Here is a 13,949-nt window from a genome sequence, read left to right on the forward strand (position 1 = left end):
TTATTTGTATCGGTGATGAATATAGGAACGATCTTTGGAACAGTCTTATATAACGATTTTAGAAATGGTCAGACTTAATTAGGAACAAGTATATAGAATTGTTTTAGTAATTGTATTTGGAATGGTCTTTTTTAGATTAGAACACATACTTAGAACTGAAATAGCAATGGTATAAGGAACGGTCAAACCACTATTTAGGAACACTTGACTGAAATGGTTTTAGCAATGGTATTTGGAACGAATAGTGCAGTTTCGGAATACGTGTTTAGAACTGTTTTAGTAATGGTATTTGAAATGGTTATTGTTTATATTTTTAATATTTTCTTTATCATTACTAAAATCGTTCTTAATTTTTTTATTTTATAATCTTTGTAATTATATAATTTAATTATAATTTATAATTTATTAATATACTTAATAAATTTTAAAAAATAAATAAATTTATATATTTTATAAATTTTAATATATAATTAAATTAATTATATTTATGAATTTAATTATTTGAATAAATATGAAAGAATGGAATGTAATAAGCATTATGAAACATGAATAATTAAGGAAAAATATTATATTAATATAAAAATATTATATTAATATAAAAAAATTATATAATTACAAAAATAAAGAAAATTAAAACCTAATCTAATCCCTTCTCGTCAGCGACGTCCATATCGTTCTGGTTCGAGGCCGAGGGCCTATCGAAGGTGGTGCTGTGGTCGAATAGGAGGTGCGCATCTCCCTCATCATGGCCATCATGTTAGCCATCATCATCTCGAGGTGGCCAATGGTGTCCTCCATGGCTGGGTTTGGCGGTGGTGGTGGTGGTGGCGATGGAGACGTGGACCTCAGAACCAAGGCCCGAATACTCGGCTCTTGTTCTTGCCCCCGACTGTAGCCAGCCACATCTGCTACTCCACATTGCCACCAAAGCCTCCGATTCAGCCGGGGCATCATAGTCCTCGATGTGGCCTGAGGCTGACGATCTTCCATGAGCTTCTAGAACATCTATTGCAAAACAAACAAAATTATTAGTACTTTTAACCAAGAATTAATTTTTTAAAAAATAATATTTATAATCTACTTATGGCCACCTCCCTCGCCCTTGGCCCACTTCAGCCGCCGTCCTTCTTTTTCTTGTAGCTCCTTTCAAACAACTCAATCGCTTGATCGGCCGACCGAACTCTGCCCCTTATAGAAGAAAAAACAGTTAGCATCTTATTTATAAAATGATGATAAACCTTATAAAATAATGTTATTTACTTTTGAACTTCCTCTTTCGATGCATGCCGATAGAGGAAGACCCTCCGGCACACAGTCGAGGACGCCGTGGGTTCGCCGCCCAGTTCGCTCGGACTCTTGCTGGTAGTCTTTATTGGCCTAGTGCGCCGCAGTTGGAGCCAGACCTCGTTGACCAGCTAGAGTGGCTTGACCAGGCTGGGGATGGAAAATATCTTCAAGATGTACTTTTTGACCCACATGTGGAAGATTCGAAATATGGATTTATCGTTACAGTCCCACCATTTGCTTATCTACAGTAATAAAATTAAACAAAATATTAGTAAAATTCATTAAACAATTCAGATTCTTCGATCAAACTGAATTAATTTAAATTTATTTACCTTCATGCTCTCGAACTAGAAATGCTGGTGCTCTGGTTGCACCTGCCTCAAACACGGCCACGGGTGGGGAAAGTGTCCCCGCACGACCACATTGATGCGTTCGTGGAAGCGACGATCAGATTTAAAATGACATGTTAATTAGATATTTTCAAGATAAAATAATACTAAAAAAATTGTGATAAACAAAATTTTGATAATACTAAAATTTTTTCTATAAACATATATTTTTTAGGCTGATGTACTGGTGCATTAGTGGTGGGGGGGACTATTGGTGGTGGTGGAGCAACAACTGGTGTGGCAGAGTGCTGCATCATCTCATCAGCTGCTAGTGCAGCTCCAGATGGTCTAGCATCATCTGGAGTCTACGGGTTGGAGGACGGTGCGATCTTGTCAAGTGGTGAGGGTGGTCGAAGGGCTGCTTCCCTAACCTGGGAAGCATCCGAAGGCGCTGATGGAAGTGGCAGGCCACGACCGCGGCCACGATCATGGCCACGTCTTCAACCACGTAGTAAAGCAGGCGTACCACTAGACATGATCTAAACAAATTATTGCGAAGTATTAGTCTAAATTTTTTTATTATTGACATTAATATGTAAATAAAAAAGAATATAGAAATTTTTACACATCGAAAATATTATCATGAAGTTACGATTATTGTACTCATTGATTACGGTAAAATTTATAATTCTCTTGTGCACATATACAAACAGGAGCATTACTTTAAATTTGTTTAGCCTATCATATGAATTTTTTGTTATAATACTACTTAAGTTTATCCTTTTTTTTCTATCAACATTGTCTTTTGTTGACAGATGAAGATGGATAAACTTAACTAGTTCTACTAGCAAAATTCACTTGATGGACTAAACAAGTTTAAAGGTGTAGCACCCCCAACTCGCTAAATCTAATTATTATTATTTCATCCTTTCTTTAATCAGAACTCATTCTATAAGTAAATCTCTTTCAACCCAAAAAATAAATTCTAATTTATCAGCATAATATATATATATCACAAAAGGTATTAGATGTCACCAAAAATTTATATTTATCCTCACTAGATGTGCACATGTACATAACCTCAAGGAAAATCATACCACAACTTTAAACACAAATCTCAATAAAAGACCAGAATATTTAACAACCCAATAATCAAAACTCTGACTTCAGAAGTCACGGCTGACCCACCTAATAAGAACAACAACACAGCTCAAAGTCCAATGTGGCTAGTCAGTGTGACCTATTTCCTAAAAAGTACGTGGCAAGGAATGAGCTGCCTACTCAATAAGCATAACTGATCAGTCTATATGTATACACAGACAAAGATTCACGTACATGCAGTCACACCGACAACAGTCATTCATCATACAGCAACATCAGATATAAGCAGTAATACATACTCACAACTATAAATCAATCCACGACATAATATTCATTCGTTATTATTTATTAGTTAAAGGCCCCACTTACTCTATCTGGAGTACATCAGTCAATGATTTCGCAGGCCATCATCATATCATATACAGCACAGGATACCCATTGTGTGATATCCCCACACTCTTTTACTCCACCTGTGTAGCAATATAGCACAGGACATCACAACAAACATGGTACCCCCACACCACCCCAATGTGTAGCTAGCAGCACAGAATATTCCTCGCTGCCCCGGAATACCCCGGTACCCTACGCGCCATGGTACCTAGCTTAAATCATATATTTTTCATATCTCGCCCCGGAATACCCCGGTACCCTACGCGCCATGGTACCTAGCTTAAATCATATATTTTTCATATCTCATTAACAATCACATTATCATCAATCACATTTTCATAAACCATTGACTGTGTTCCCAACTAGGTAAGAATCATCTTTTATTTCAACTCACAATCGTCATTCTATTCTTTATAATAATCACTTCCTCAATAACAACTCCCAATTTGATTTCATCAACAATCAATTATATGATTATTACATAATCATATCCCACATATCTCTACATTACCATCACTTATCACATAGTAACAATTTCACCAATATTATGGTAATCTAACAAATAATCCACAACTAATTATATAAACAATCAATATACGAAAACCACGCATAATAATATAAAGCCAAGTCCACGTTCGTATCCAAGAAACCAATATATGTAATATATACAATACTACAAATACTTATATATATATAAATCCAATTAGCTATACTTACCGTAAATCCCAAAATACTTCGATTCACGAGGGACTGCTCAACCCTCTACATTGTCGTCACGTCCTATAACAGAATGTTATACGTATAATTAATATATTTAATTTACCAATTCACTTAATTAAACCCCTTATATATTTATAACTAGCATTTTTAATAACATCCATAAATTATTTTACCACTGAGACCTCATTTTCCCTCTTTAATAACATAATATTTTTTAAATATAATTTTCAAATCATTTCTATGAATTTTCTGTCAATTTATCGTTGCTATACAATTTAATTAAGCAGTAATACATAGAATTACATATTTGGTTAATCATTGCAATAGAATTGTGTAAATTAGCTATAATGATAATTAAATCTAACAAATCAAATAATTTAATTGCCCAACTATGTCATTTTTATAGCAATTGTGATATTTAATTTAACACTAATTTATCTAGCCAAAATCATAAAATACTCTAATTAAATAGTTCACCACTTAATATAATCAACATTTAATAAATGAACTAATTAAGTAAGATAATTATATAAATTAATACAGATTAAAATGCAAAATCCTTACCTCTCTTCCTCTGTTTTCTCCGCCCAGAAGATTGCAAATTTTCACTTGTGTGAATCGTGTATGCTGTGTGTATGTGTGTTAATGTGAAATGAATAACATACCTATATATATATATTCGATGATTGGGGAGGCGGTGGCAGCACATGCCACGGCCCACCATCTTATTTTCTTGTTTTTTATTATTCTTTTTAAATAATTACTTTTACATCCTTCTTAATTTCCTAATTAATATAATTTGCTCACAAATATTATAGCAAACTTCAATTTAATCCGTTCAAATTTTATTATATCCCAAATTTCATCTATAATTTATTTACTAATTAAATCTAAATTTCTAATAATTACCAATTAGTCTCCCAATTACGTGAAAAATTCTACGGATGTCACAATTCTCCCCTCATAAAAATTTCATCCCCGAAATTTAAGTAACTTACCCGCTCAATGGAATAAATAGGGATATTTCTCTTTCATACCCGCTCAATGGAATAAATAGGGATATTTCTCTTTCATATGCTCCTCAACCTCCCAAGTCGCCTCCCTCAGGGAATGATGACTCCATCTCACTTTTACCATCGGTATATCTTTATTTCTTAATTTCCTTACGCTTTTATCCAAAATCTCTGCTGGCTCCTCTACATATGTCAACTCCTCAGAAATCTCTATCTCCGGCTCACAAATAATGTGGCTAGGATCAGACCGATATCGTTGCAGCATCGAAACATGAAAAACATCATGTATTTGTGACAACTCTGCTGGTAATGCCAGTCGATATGCCAGTGGTCCGATTCTTTCAATAATTTCATACGGCCCAATGTATCTCGGACTCAGCTTCCCTTGCTTGCCAAACCTCAGAATTCCCCTCCAAGGAGATATCTTCAGGAAAACCTTATCACCTACTTTATACTCCATCTCCCTTCGGTGTTGATCAACGTAACTTTTTTGTCGATCTTGTGCTGCCTTCAAGTGCTTCTTAACTACTTGTATCTTCTCCACTATTTCCTGCACCAAGTGAGGACCTTCTAGTTGTCTTAATCCTTCTATATCCCAGCAAATTGGACTGCGATACATTCTGCCATATAAAAGCTTCATATGGGGCCATACCGATACTAGAGTGGAAACTGTTATTATATACAAACTCCATTAGAGGTAGATGATCATCCCAGTTGCCATTAAACTCCATTGTACAAGCTCTCATCATATCTTCTAGGGTTTGGATCATTCTTTTTGACTGCCCATCTGTTTGAGGATGAAATGTGGTACTGAAATTCAACGTTGTGCCCAATGCCCTTTGTAAACTTTCCCAAAAGCGTGAAGTAAATCGGGGATCTCTATCTGACAAAATCGATACAAGCACTCCATGTAATCTCACTATCTCAGAAATGTATTACCCAACTAACTTATACAGTGAATCATTTATTCGTACCGGCAAGAAATGAGCAGATTTTATCAATTTATCCACAATTACCTAAATAGCGTCGTGCTTTCTGAGTGTTCGTGGCAACCCCACGACAAAATCCATAGTGATCTTCTCCCACTTCCATTCTGGTAGATAGAGGTCGCAGTTTACCCGCTGGTGCCTGATGTTCTGCTTTTACTTGTTGACATGTTATACATTTCGCCACAAATTCAGCCACATCTTTCTTCATTGTCTGCCACCAGTAATAAGGTCTTAAATTTCCATACATTTTTGTAGTACCAGGGTGCATTGCATATGGTGCATTATGAGCTTCTCGCATAATCGCTTCACGTAACCCATCTATAACAGGCACACAAACTCGTCCCCCATTCACTATTACTCCATCAACTCTTATCGAATTTGTTTTCTTACCAAGTCTTATTCTTTCCAGCATTCGTAATAAGAAAGGATCTCGAGTCTGTGCTTTTTTTATCTGATCCACAAAGTCTTGCTTAATTTGCAAGGCTGCCAATAAACCCGCTACTTGATCAACCTCCAGTTTCGTATTCATAGACCTCATCTGCAGTAGCAATGTCTGATTATGACTCCCCAGATTGGCTAATATACTTGAACTCTTTCTACTCAAGGCATCTGCTACCACGTTCGCTTTCCCCAGATGGAAGTCAATAGTGCAATCATAACCCTTCAGCAGTTCTATCCATCTTCCCTGTCTCAAATTCAATTCCTTTTGCATCAAGATATATTTCAAACTTTTATGGTCAGTAAGAATCTGAAATTTTTCTCCGTACAAGTAATGTCTCCAGATCTTCAGTGCATGCACAATCGCGGCTAACTACAAATCATGTGTGGGATAATTTGACTCATGGTTCCTCAATTGACGGGATGCATAAGCAATTACCTTTCCGTTTTGCGTCAGCACACATCCCAAACCCTGTTTAGAAGCATCTATATACACTATATATCCACCGCTACCAAACGGCAAAACCAAAATTGGATTAGAGGTCAGTCTCTTCTTCAACTTATCAAAACTTTGTTGACACTGTTCAGTCCACTGAAATTCTACCCCGTTTCTGAGCAACTTGGTCAGAGGACCGACAATTATAGAGAAACCCTCAACAAATCTCCTGTAATATCCAGCCAACCCTAAGAAGCTTCGGACTTCAGTGGCATTCTTTGGCACTCTCCATTCCATAATAGCCTTTACTTTTGAAGGGTCAGGCATAACCCCATCACCAGATACTACATGCCCAAGAAAAATCACCTGATTTACCCAAAATTCACATTTGCTTAACTTAGCATATAACTCCTTCTCTTTCAAAATCTGTAAGACTATCCTCAAATGTTGCTCATGCTCTTCTCTATCCCTCAAGTATACCAAATGGTCATCTATAAACACAATAACAAAGTGATCCAGATATTCCTGAAATGTACGGTTCATCAATGCCATGAATGCTGCTGGTGCATTTGTTAACCCAAAAAGCATCACCAGAAACTCATAATGACCATAACGAGTACGGAAAGCTGTCTTCGGTATGTCATTCTCTGCTATCCTCAACTACCAATACCCAGACCTCAAATCAATCTTTGAAAATATTGTAGCTCCCTTTAACTCGTCTAGCAGGTTATCAATTCTCGGCAATGGATATTTATTCTTCATTGTTACTCTGTTTAATTGGCGGTAATCGACGCATAACCTCATACTCCCATCTTTCTTCTTCACAAACAACACTAGTGCTCCCCACGGCGAAGTACTCGGCCTGATAAATCCTTGCTCCAATAATTCTTCGATTTGCTTTTTGAGCTCATGTAATTCCACTGGGGCCATTCTGTACGGCGCAATAAAAATTGAGGCAACTCCTGGGAGAGTTTCTATGGCAAAATCCACTTCCCTATGCGGTGGCAATCCTCGTAAGTCATCAGGAAATACTTCAGGGAAGTCTCTCACTACCGGGATTTCCTCCAATGTGGAATTAACCTTTTCGGTATCTACCACATGGGCTAGATATGCTTCAGAAACCCTCTAAAATCAATCATCTTGCTTCCATGGCTGATATTACACAAACTGGCACTATCTGATGATCCCCCACAAACATTACTTTTGATTCGCCAGAACATTCGATCATCACTTCCTTTTTATAACAGTCAACTATTGCTTTATGTTGCGCTAACCAATCCATCCCTAGAATCACATCAAACTCCTTCAAATCGAGCATTATAAGGTCTACAGGTAAATTTACATCTCCGATTTTCACTAAGCTCCCTTTTCTAAAGCCCGTGGATCCCCCAAACCTCTGTCCACTACTTCCTCGAAAAATGGGACCACCACATGTAAAACTCCCACTTCCCGCTGAGAATGAACGACCGGTTCCCCTCTTGGTCAACCTACTCGATTCCCCTATTGTATACGTTGATTTCCTCTTCTCTTCCCCCTTCTTCTTTTCCTCCATTACTGCTTCTTCCATCCGGACTACTGATTCAACAAGAATTTTGAAATTTGTAATTCTAACTACGAGGCCTCTTTTGATCTCTGGTCGTAGGTCTTGCTCAAAATGGTAACAACGATCCTCCTACGTCGTTATTGCTTCTGGTGCATATTTGGCTAGTGCCGCAAAATGAAGTTCATACTCTGCCACCGTCTGATCATCCCCTTGCACTAAATTTAGGAACTCCATCCTCTTCTTGTCTCGGTACATCTTGGGTCTGTATTTATCATCAAACTCTTTCTGAAACTCAGCACAAGTTATTTCTCTTGGCTCATATCCCCTCGTTACAGACCTCCACCAAATCAAGGCATTACCCACGAACAAAGAAACAACATACTTCAGTCAATTCTCTGGAGTGCAATTTACCAAGTTCATCACATCTTCGACTTTTTCCCACCATCTTTCAGCCTCCATCTTCAAATTGTGTGGGTCTACGTACCTTCAAATTCTGTAGCCCCCATCTTCCTGATTATTTCATAATTACAGTGAATTGAAGGGACTACTGGTGCTGGCACTGGAGTGGATGAGTGTGCCTGTGCAAGTAACTGCGCTTGGGCTTGTGCTTGGGCTTGAAAAGCCATTTGAAATATCTGTGCATCCTCTGGTGGTGATCCTGCCACTGGAACACCACCGGGAGGAATAGGAGCCTCAGCACCAACACCCTCTCGACCTACCCTCCACCCCACCTGCACTTGCAGGTGCCACTGAGCCCTCTACGGACTCCGCTGACTCTTCCCTACTAACTACTGGGTCAGCATGTACACCTTGAGAAGCCATCCTACATTAAACAATTCAATCATTAGGGATGTCCCACAATTATTACCCTAGAAACGTAGACCTGCTCTAATACCACCCAATGTAGCACCCCCTACTCGCTACATCTAATTATTACTATTTCATCCTTTCTTTAATCAGAACTCATTCTATAAGTAATTCTCATTCAACCCATAAAATAAATTCTAATTTATCAGCATAATATATATATATATATATCACAAAAGGTATTAGATATCACCAAAAGTTTATATTTACTTTCACTAGATGTCCTCATGTACATAACCTCAAGGAAAATCATACCACAACTTTAAACACAAATCTCGATAAAAGACCAGAATATTTAACAACCCAATAATCAAAACTCTGACTTCAGAAGTCACGGCTGACCCACCTAATAAGAACGACAGCACAGCTTAAAATCCAATGTTTCTAGTTTGTGTGACCTATCTCCTGAAAAGTACGTGGCAAGGAATGAGCTGCCTACTCAATAAGTATAGCTAATTAGTCTATATATATACACAGACAAAGATTCACGTACATGCAGTCACACCGACAATAGTCATTCGTCATACAGCAACGCAGTCACACCGACAATAGTCATTCGTCATACAGCAACATCAGATATAAGCAGTAATACATACTCACAACTGTAAATCAATCCACGACAAAATATTCATTCATTATCATTTATTAGTTAAGAGCCCTACTTACTCTAGCTAGAGTACATCAATCAATGGTTTCGCTGGCCATCATCATATCATATACAGCACAGGATACCCGTTGTGTGATATCCCCACACTCCATATACAGCACAGGATACCCGTTGTGTGATATCCCCACACTCTTTTACTCCAGTTGTGTAGCAATATAGCTCAGGACATCACAACAAACATGGTACTCCCACACCACCCCATGTGTAGCTAACAACACAGGATATTCCCCGCTGCCCCGGTATACCCCGGTACTCTACGCGCCATGATGCCTAGCTTAAATCATATATTTTTCATATCTCATTATCAATCACATTATCATCAATCACATTTTCATAAACCATTGACTGTGTTCCAACCTAGGTAAGAATCATCTTTTATTTCAACTCACAATCGTCATTCAATTCTTTATAATAATCACTTCCTCAATAACAACTCCCAATTTAATTTCATCAACAATCAATCATATGATTATCACATAATCATATCCCGCATATCTCTACATTACCATCACATATCACATAGTAACAATTTCACCAATGTTATGGTAATCTAACAAATATTCCACAATTAATTATATAAACAATCAATATACGAAAACCACGCATAATAATATAAAGTCAAGTCCACGTTCGCATCCAAGTAACCAATATATATAATATATACAATACTACACATACATATATATGTATAAATCCAATTAGTTATACTTACAGTAAATCCCAAAATACTTCGATTCACGAGGGACTGCTCAACCCTCTACTTTGTCGTCACGTCCTATAAGAGAATATTATACGTATAATCAATATATTTAATTTACCAATTCACTTAATCAAACCCCTTATATATTTATAACTATCATTTTTAATAACATCCGTAAATTAATTATATTACCACGGAAACCTCATTTTCCCTCTTTAATAATATAATATTCTTAAATATAATTTTCAAATCATTTTTATGAATTTTTTGTCAATTTATTGTTGCTATACAATTTAATTAAGCAGTAATACATAGAATTACATATTTGATTAATCATTCCAATGGAATTGTGTAAATTAGCTATAATGATAATTAAATCTAACAAATCAAATAATTTAATTGCCCAACTATATCATTTTTATAGCAATTGTGATATTTAATTTGACACTAATTTAAATAGCCAAAATCATAAAATACTCCGATTAAATAGTTCACCACTCAATATAATCAACATTTAATAAATGAACTAATTAAGTAATATAATTATATAAATTAATACAGATTAAAATGCAAAATCCTTACCTCTGTTCCTCTTTTTTTATCCGCTCAGAAGATTGCAAATTTTCACTGTGTGAATTGTGTATGCTGTGTGTATGTGTGTTAATGTGAAATCAATTAACATACCTATATATATATATCGGATGATTGGTGAGGCGGTGGCAGCACATGCCACGGCCCACCATCTTATTTTCTTTTTTTTTTTATTATTGTTTTTAAATAATTACTTTTTCGTTCTTCTTAATTTCCTAATTAATATAATTTGCTCACAAATATTATAGCGAACTCCAATTTAATTCGTTCAAATTTTATTATATCCTAAATTCCATCTATAATTTATTTACTAATTAAATCTAAATTTCTAATAATTACTAATTAGTCTACCAATTACGTGAAAAATTCTACGGATGTCACAAAAGGCATGCGTGATCTGTTTGTACGTGGCTATAAAAGGAACTATATTTTTTAAATAATTATTAAATATTTAAAATATTATCCTCAATTTATTTTCTATTTCTCATGATTATATAATTGTATTTAAATTTAAAATATTACCTTAATATTGCTATCGTTGATATTATTTTGTAAATAGTATTATTATTGGGATTATTAGTCTAATTTTATGTTTATATACATTATTATTTAAAAATATTATTATTTGCAATATTAGCTTAATATTTGTGATTATTGACATTGTTTTGGGATTATTGGTCTAATTTTAATGAGTATTGACATTATTATTTTAAAATGTTATTATTGAGAATACTGGTCTAATTTTTTCAATTATTTGTATTATTATATAAGAATTATTTTATTCGAGTATTAGTTTAAGTTTTATGACTATTTACATTATTATTCAAATAATGTTATTATTTGATTTATATATTGGTCCAATTTTTGTGATTATATACATTATGATGTAAAAATTATTTTATTGGGAATATTGATCTAATGTCTGTGATTATTTATATTATTATTTAAATAATATTATTATTGGGATTATATATTGGTTTAATTTTTTTAATATTTATATTATGATGTAAAATATTAATATTGGGAATGTTGGTCTAACTTTTTTGAATATATATATTATTATTGAAATAATATTATTATTTTTAGATTATTTATTGGTCTAATTTTTGTGATTATTTGTATTATGATGTAAAAATTATTTTATTAGGAATTGGGCTAATGTCATGTAAAAAATAATATTACAACGACTAGCCTAATTATACAATAACTTGCACATCCATACAATAATTTTCACAAAAAATTTAAGCAATATGATATAATACACACAAGAATTGCATAAATTACAGAATTATACAGTAAATTGCACACATAATTACACTATATAATAAATTACACAATAATTGCATAAATTACACAACTATAAAATTAATTTAAAAAAATTACACAAAATTACAGAAATTACATAAGTAATTTTTTTTATAGAAACTTTTTAAAAATTACAAAAAATTTACAGAAAATTTTAAAAAAAAATAGAGAATTATGAAAAATGTTAAAAATTACAGAAAATTGTTAAAATTTTAAATAAATTAAATACTTTTAAAATTACCAAAAATTATTACGATTTATAATAATTACAGAAAATTATTAAGACAACAAAAAACTATGAAGTTTTGTTAAAATTTCATAAATGTCTTAAAATTTTAAATATTATAGAAAATTATTAGAAATATTTATAAAAATTACAGAAAATTTTTAAAAATCTGAGAAAATTAAGAAAAATTTTAAAATTTCCTAATTGTTTTTTAAAAATTACAAAAATGTATTAATAATTCAAGAGATAAAAAAATTGGTAAATTTACAAAAAATCTGAAAAAATTTTCTAGAAGTTACAGAAAAGTTTTAGAAAAATTTTCAGTTATATTTTCTGAAAGTATGTTCAGAAAATTTTCAAAAATATATTTTGAAAATATTTTCAAAATTTTTTTGTCAAACAGGTATGAAAATATTTTCAGAAAATGGGGGGGGGGGGAATGAAGAAAAATGAAAAAAAAAACCATTTTTAATTTTGTGCCAAAATTATTTTTTCTAAAAAATCATAAAAATAAAAAATATAGGAAAAACGTCCCAAGCATATTAAAGATAAAAAAAAAAAAAAAAGTAGACCATAAATTAACTAAGGCCATTGAGAACATATAATGCTTTGAATTAAATTGATACATGTTCAAATGATCAAGTATATTTGTATATATAAGATTATTAGTCTTACATAGATGTAAGTAGCATCTTATACTGTTGTATTGGATCGCCTAATCAGACTGTTAAAATTTTAATCAGATCGTTGGATATTATTAAATCGACTACATTTGATGAAGCTTTGGACATTTTTGTTATGCGGATACTGAGATATCATATCTGATACACAATCAACAAGGTTAGAAATGATGCAACTATCCATCAGATCATCTGATTTTAGATCATATTGCTAAATATGTTCACATATGAAAAGTATTGTTATGCATTTATGTTTGGAATTTATCAGCGTTGGGGATGTTGAGATTTCGTAATCGGAAAGTGAACGAGGAATCTGTAGACATATTTAGAAAATGGACACATTTAGGAAGGGTTTTTAAATCATTTTAGGAACAAATATTTATACATTTAGGCATGATTTTATTTATATTCATCCTAGGAATGGTCAAACATTTAAAAACTATTCCTAAGTTTAATTTTCCCTCCACTTTTTATTTGGCGTGAAATAAAATTTTTAGAACTGATTTTTGGAACAGTAAAAATAAATTGACCATTCCTATATTTTGATTTTTCCTCCTTTTTTATTTAGGACAATGTAATGTATTTAGAAATGGTTATTTATTAATATCTATTCAGAGTTGGAATGATTTTTGGAACGGTTTTCTGAATTTTGGACCGTTCCTAAAGA

General features: G+C 33.5%; 1 long non-coding RNA gene across 2 annotated transcripts; it reads right to left on the bottom strand.

The window, feature by feature from the left end:
• Window positions 1-837: 837 nt before the first annotated feature.
• Window positions 838-3,862, bottom strand: LOC105179354. Of its 2 annotated transcripts, none has more exons than XR_849276.1 (5): window positions 3,825-3,862; window positions 1,620-2,155; window positions 1,261-1,529; window positions 1,092-1,182; window positions 838-1,005 (listed from the first exon to the last, which is right to left on the bottom strand). It is a non-coding gene; the product is annotated as an uncharacterized LOC105179354 (long non-coding RNA). The 2 variants fall into 2 exon arrangements; XR_849275.1 differs by having other exon boundaries at window positions 1,092-1,188.
• Window positions 3,863-13,949: the final 10,087 nt, after the last annotated feature.

This window comes from Sesamum indicum, unplaced genomic scaffold (assembly GCF_000512975.1).
Source record: "Sesamum indicum cultivar Zhongzhi No. 13 unplaced genomic scaffold, S_indicum_v1.0 scaffold00148, whole genome shotgun sequence".
NCBI lineage: Eukaryota > Viridiplantae > Streptophyta > Magnoliopsida > Lamiales > Pedaliaceae > Sesamum > Sesamum indicum.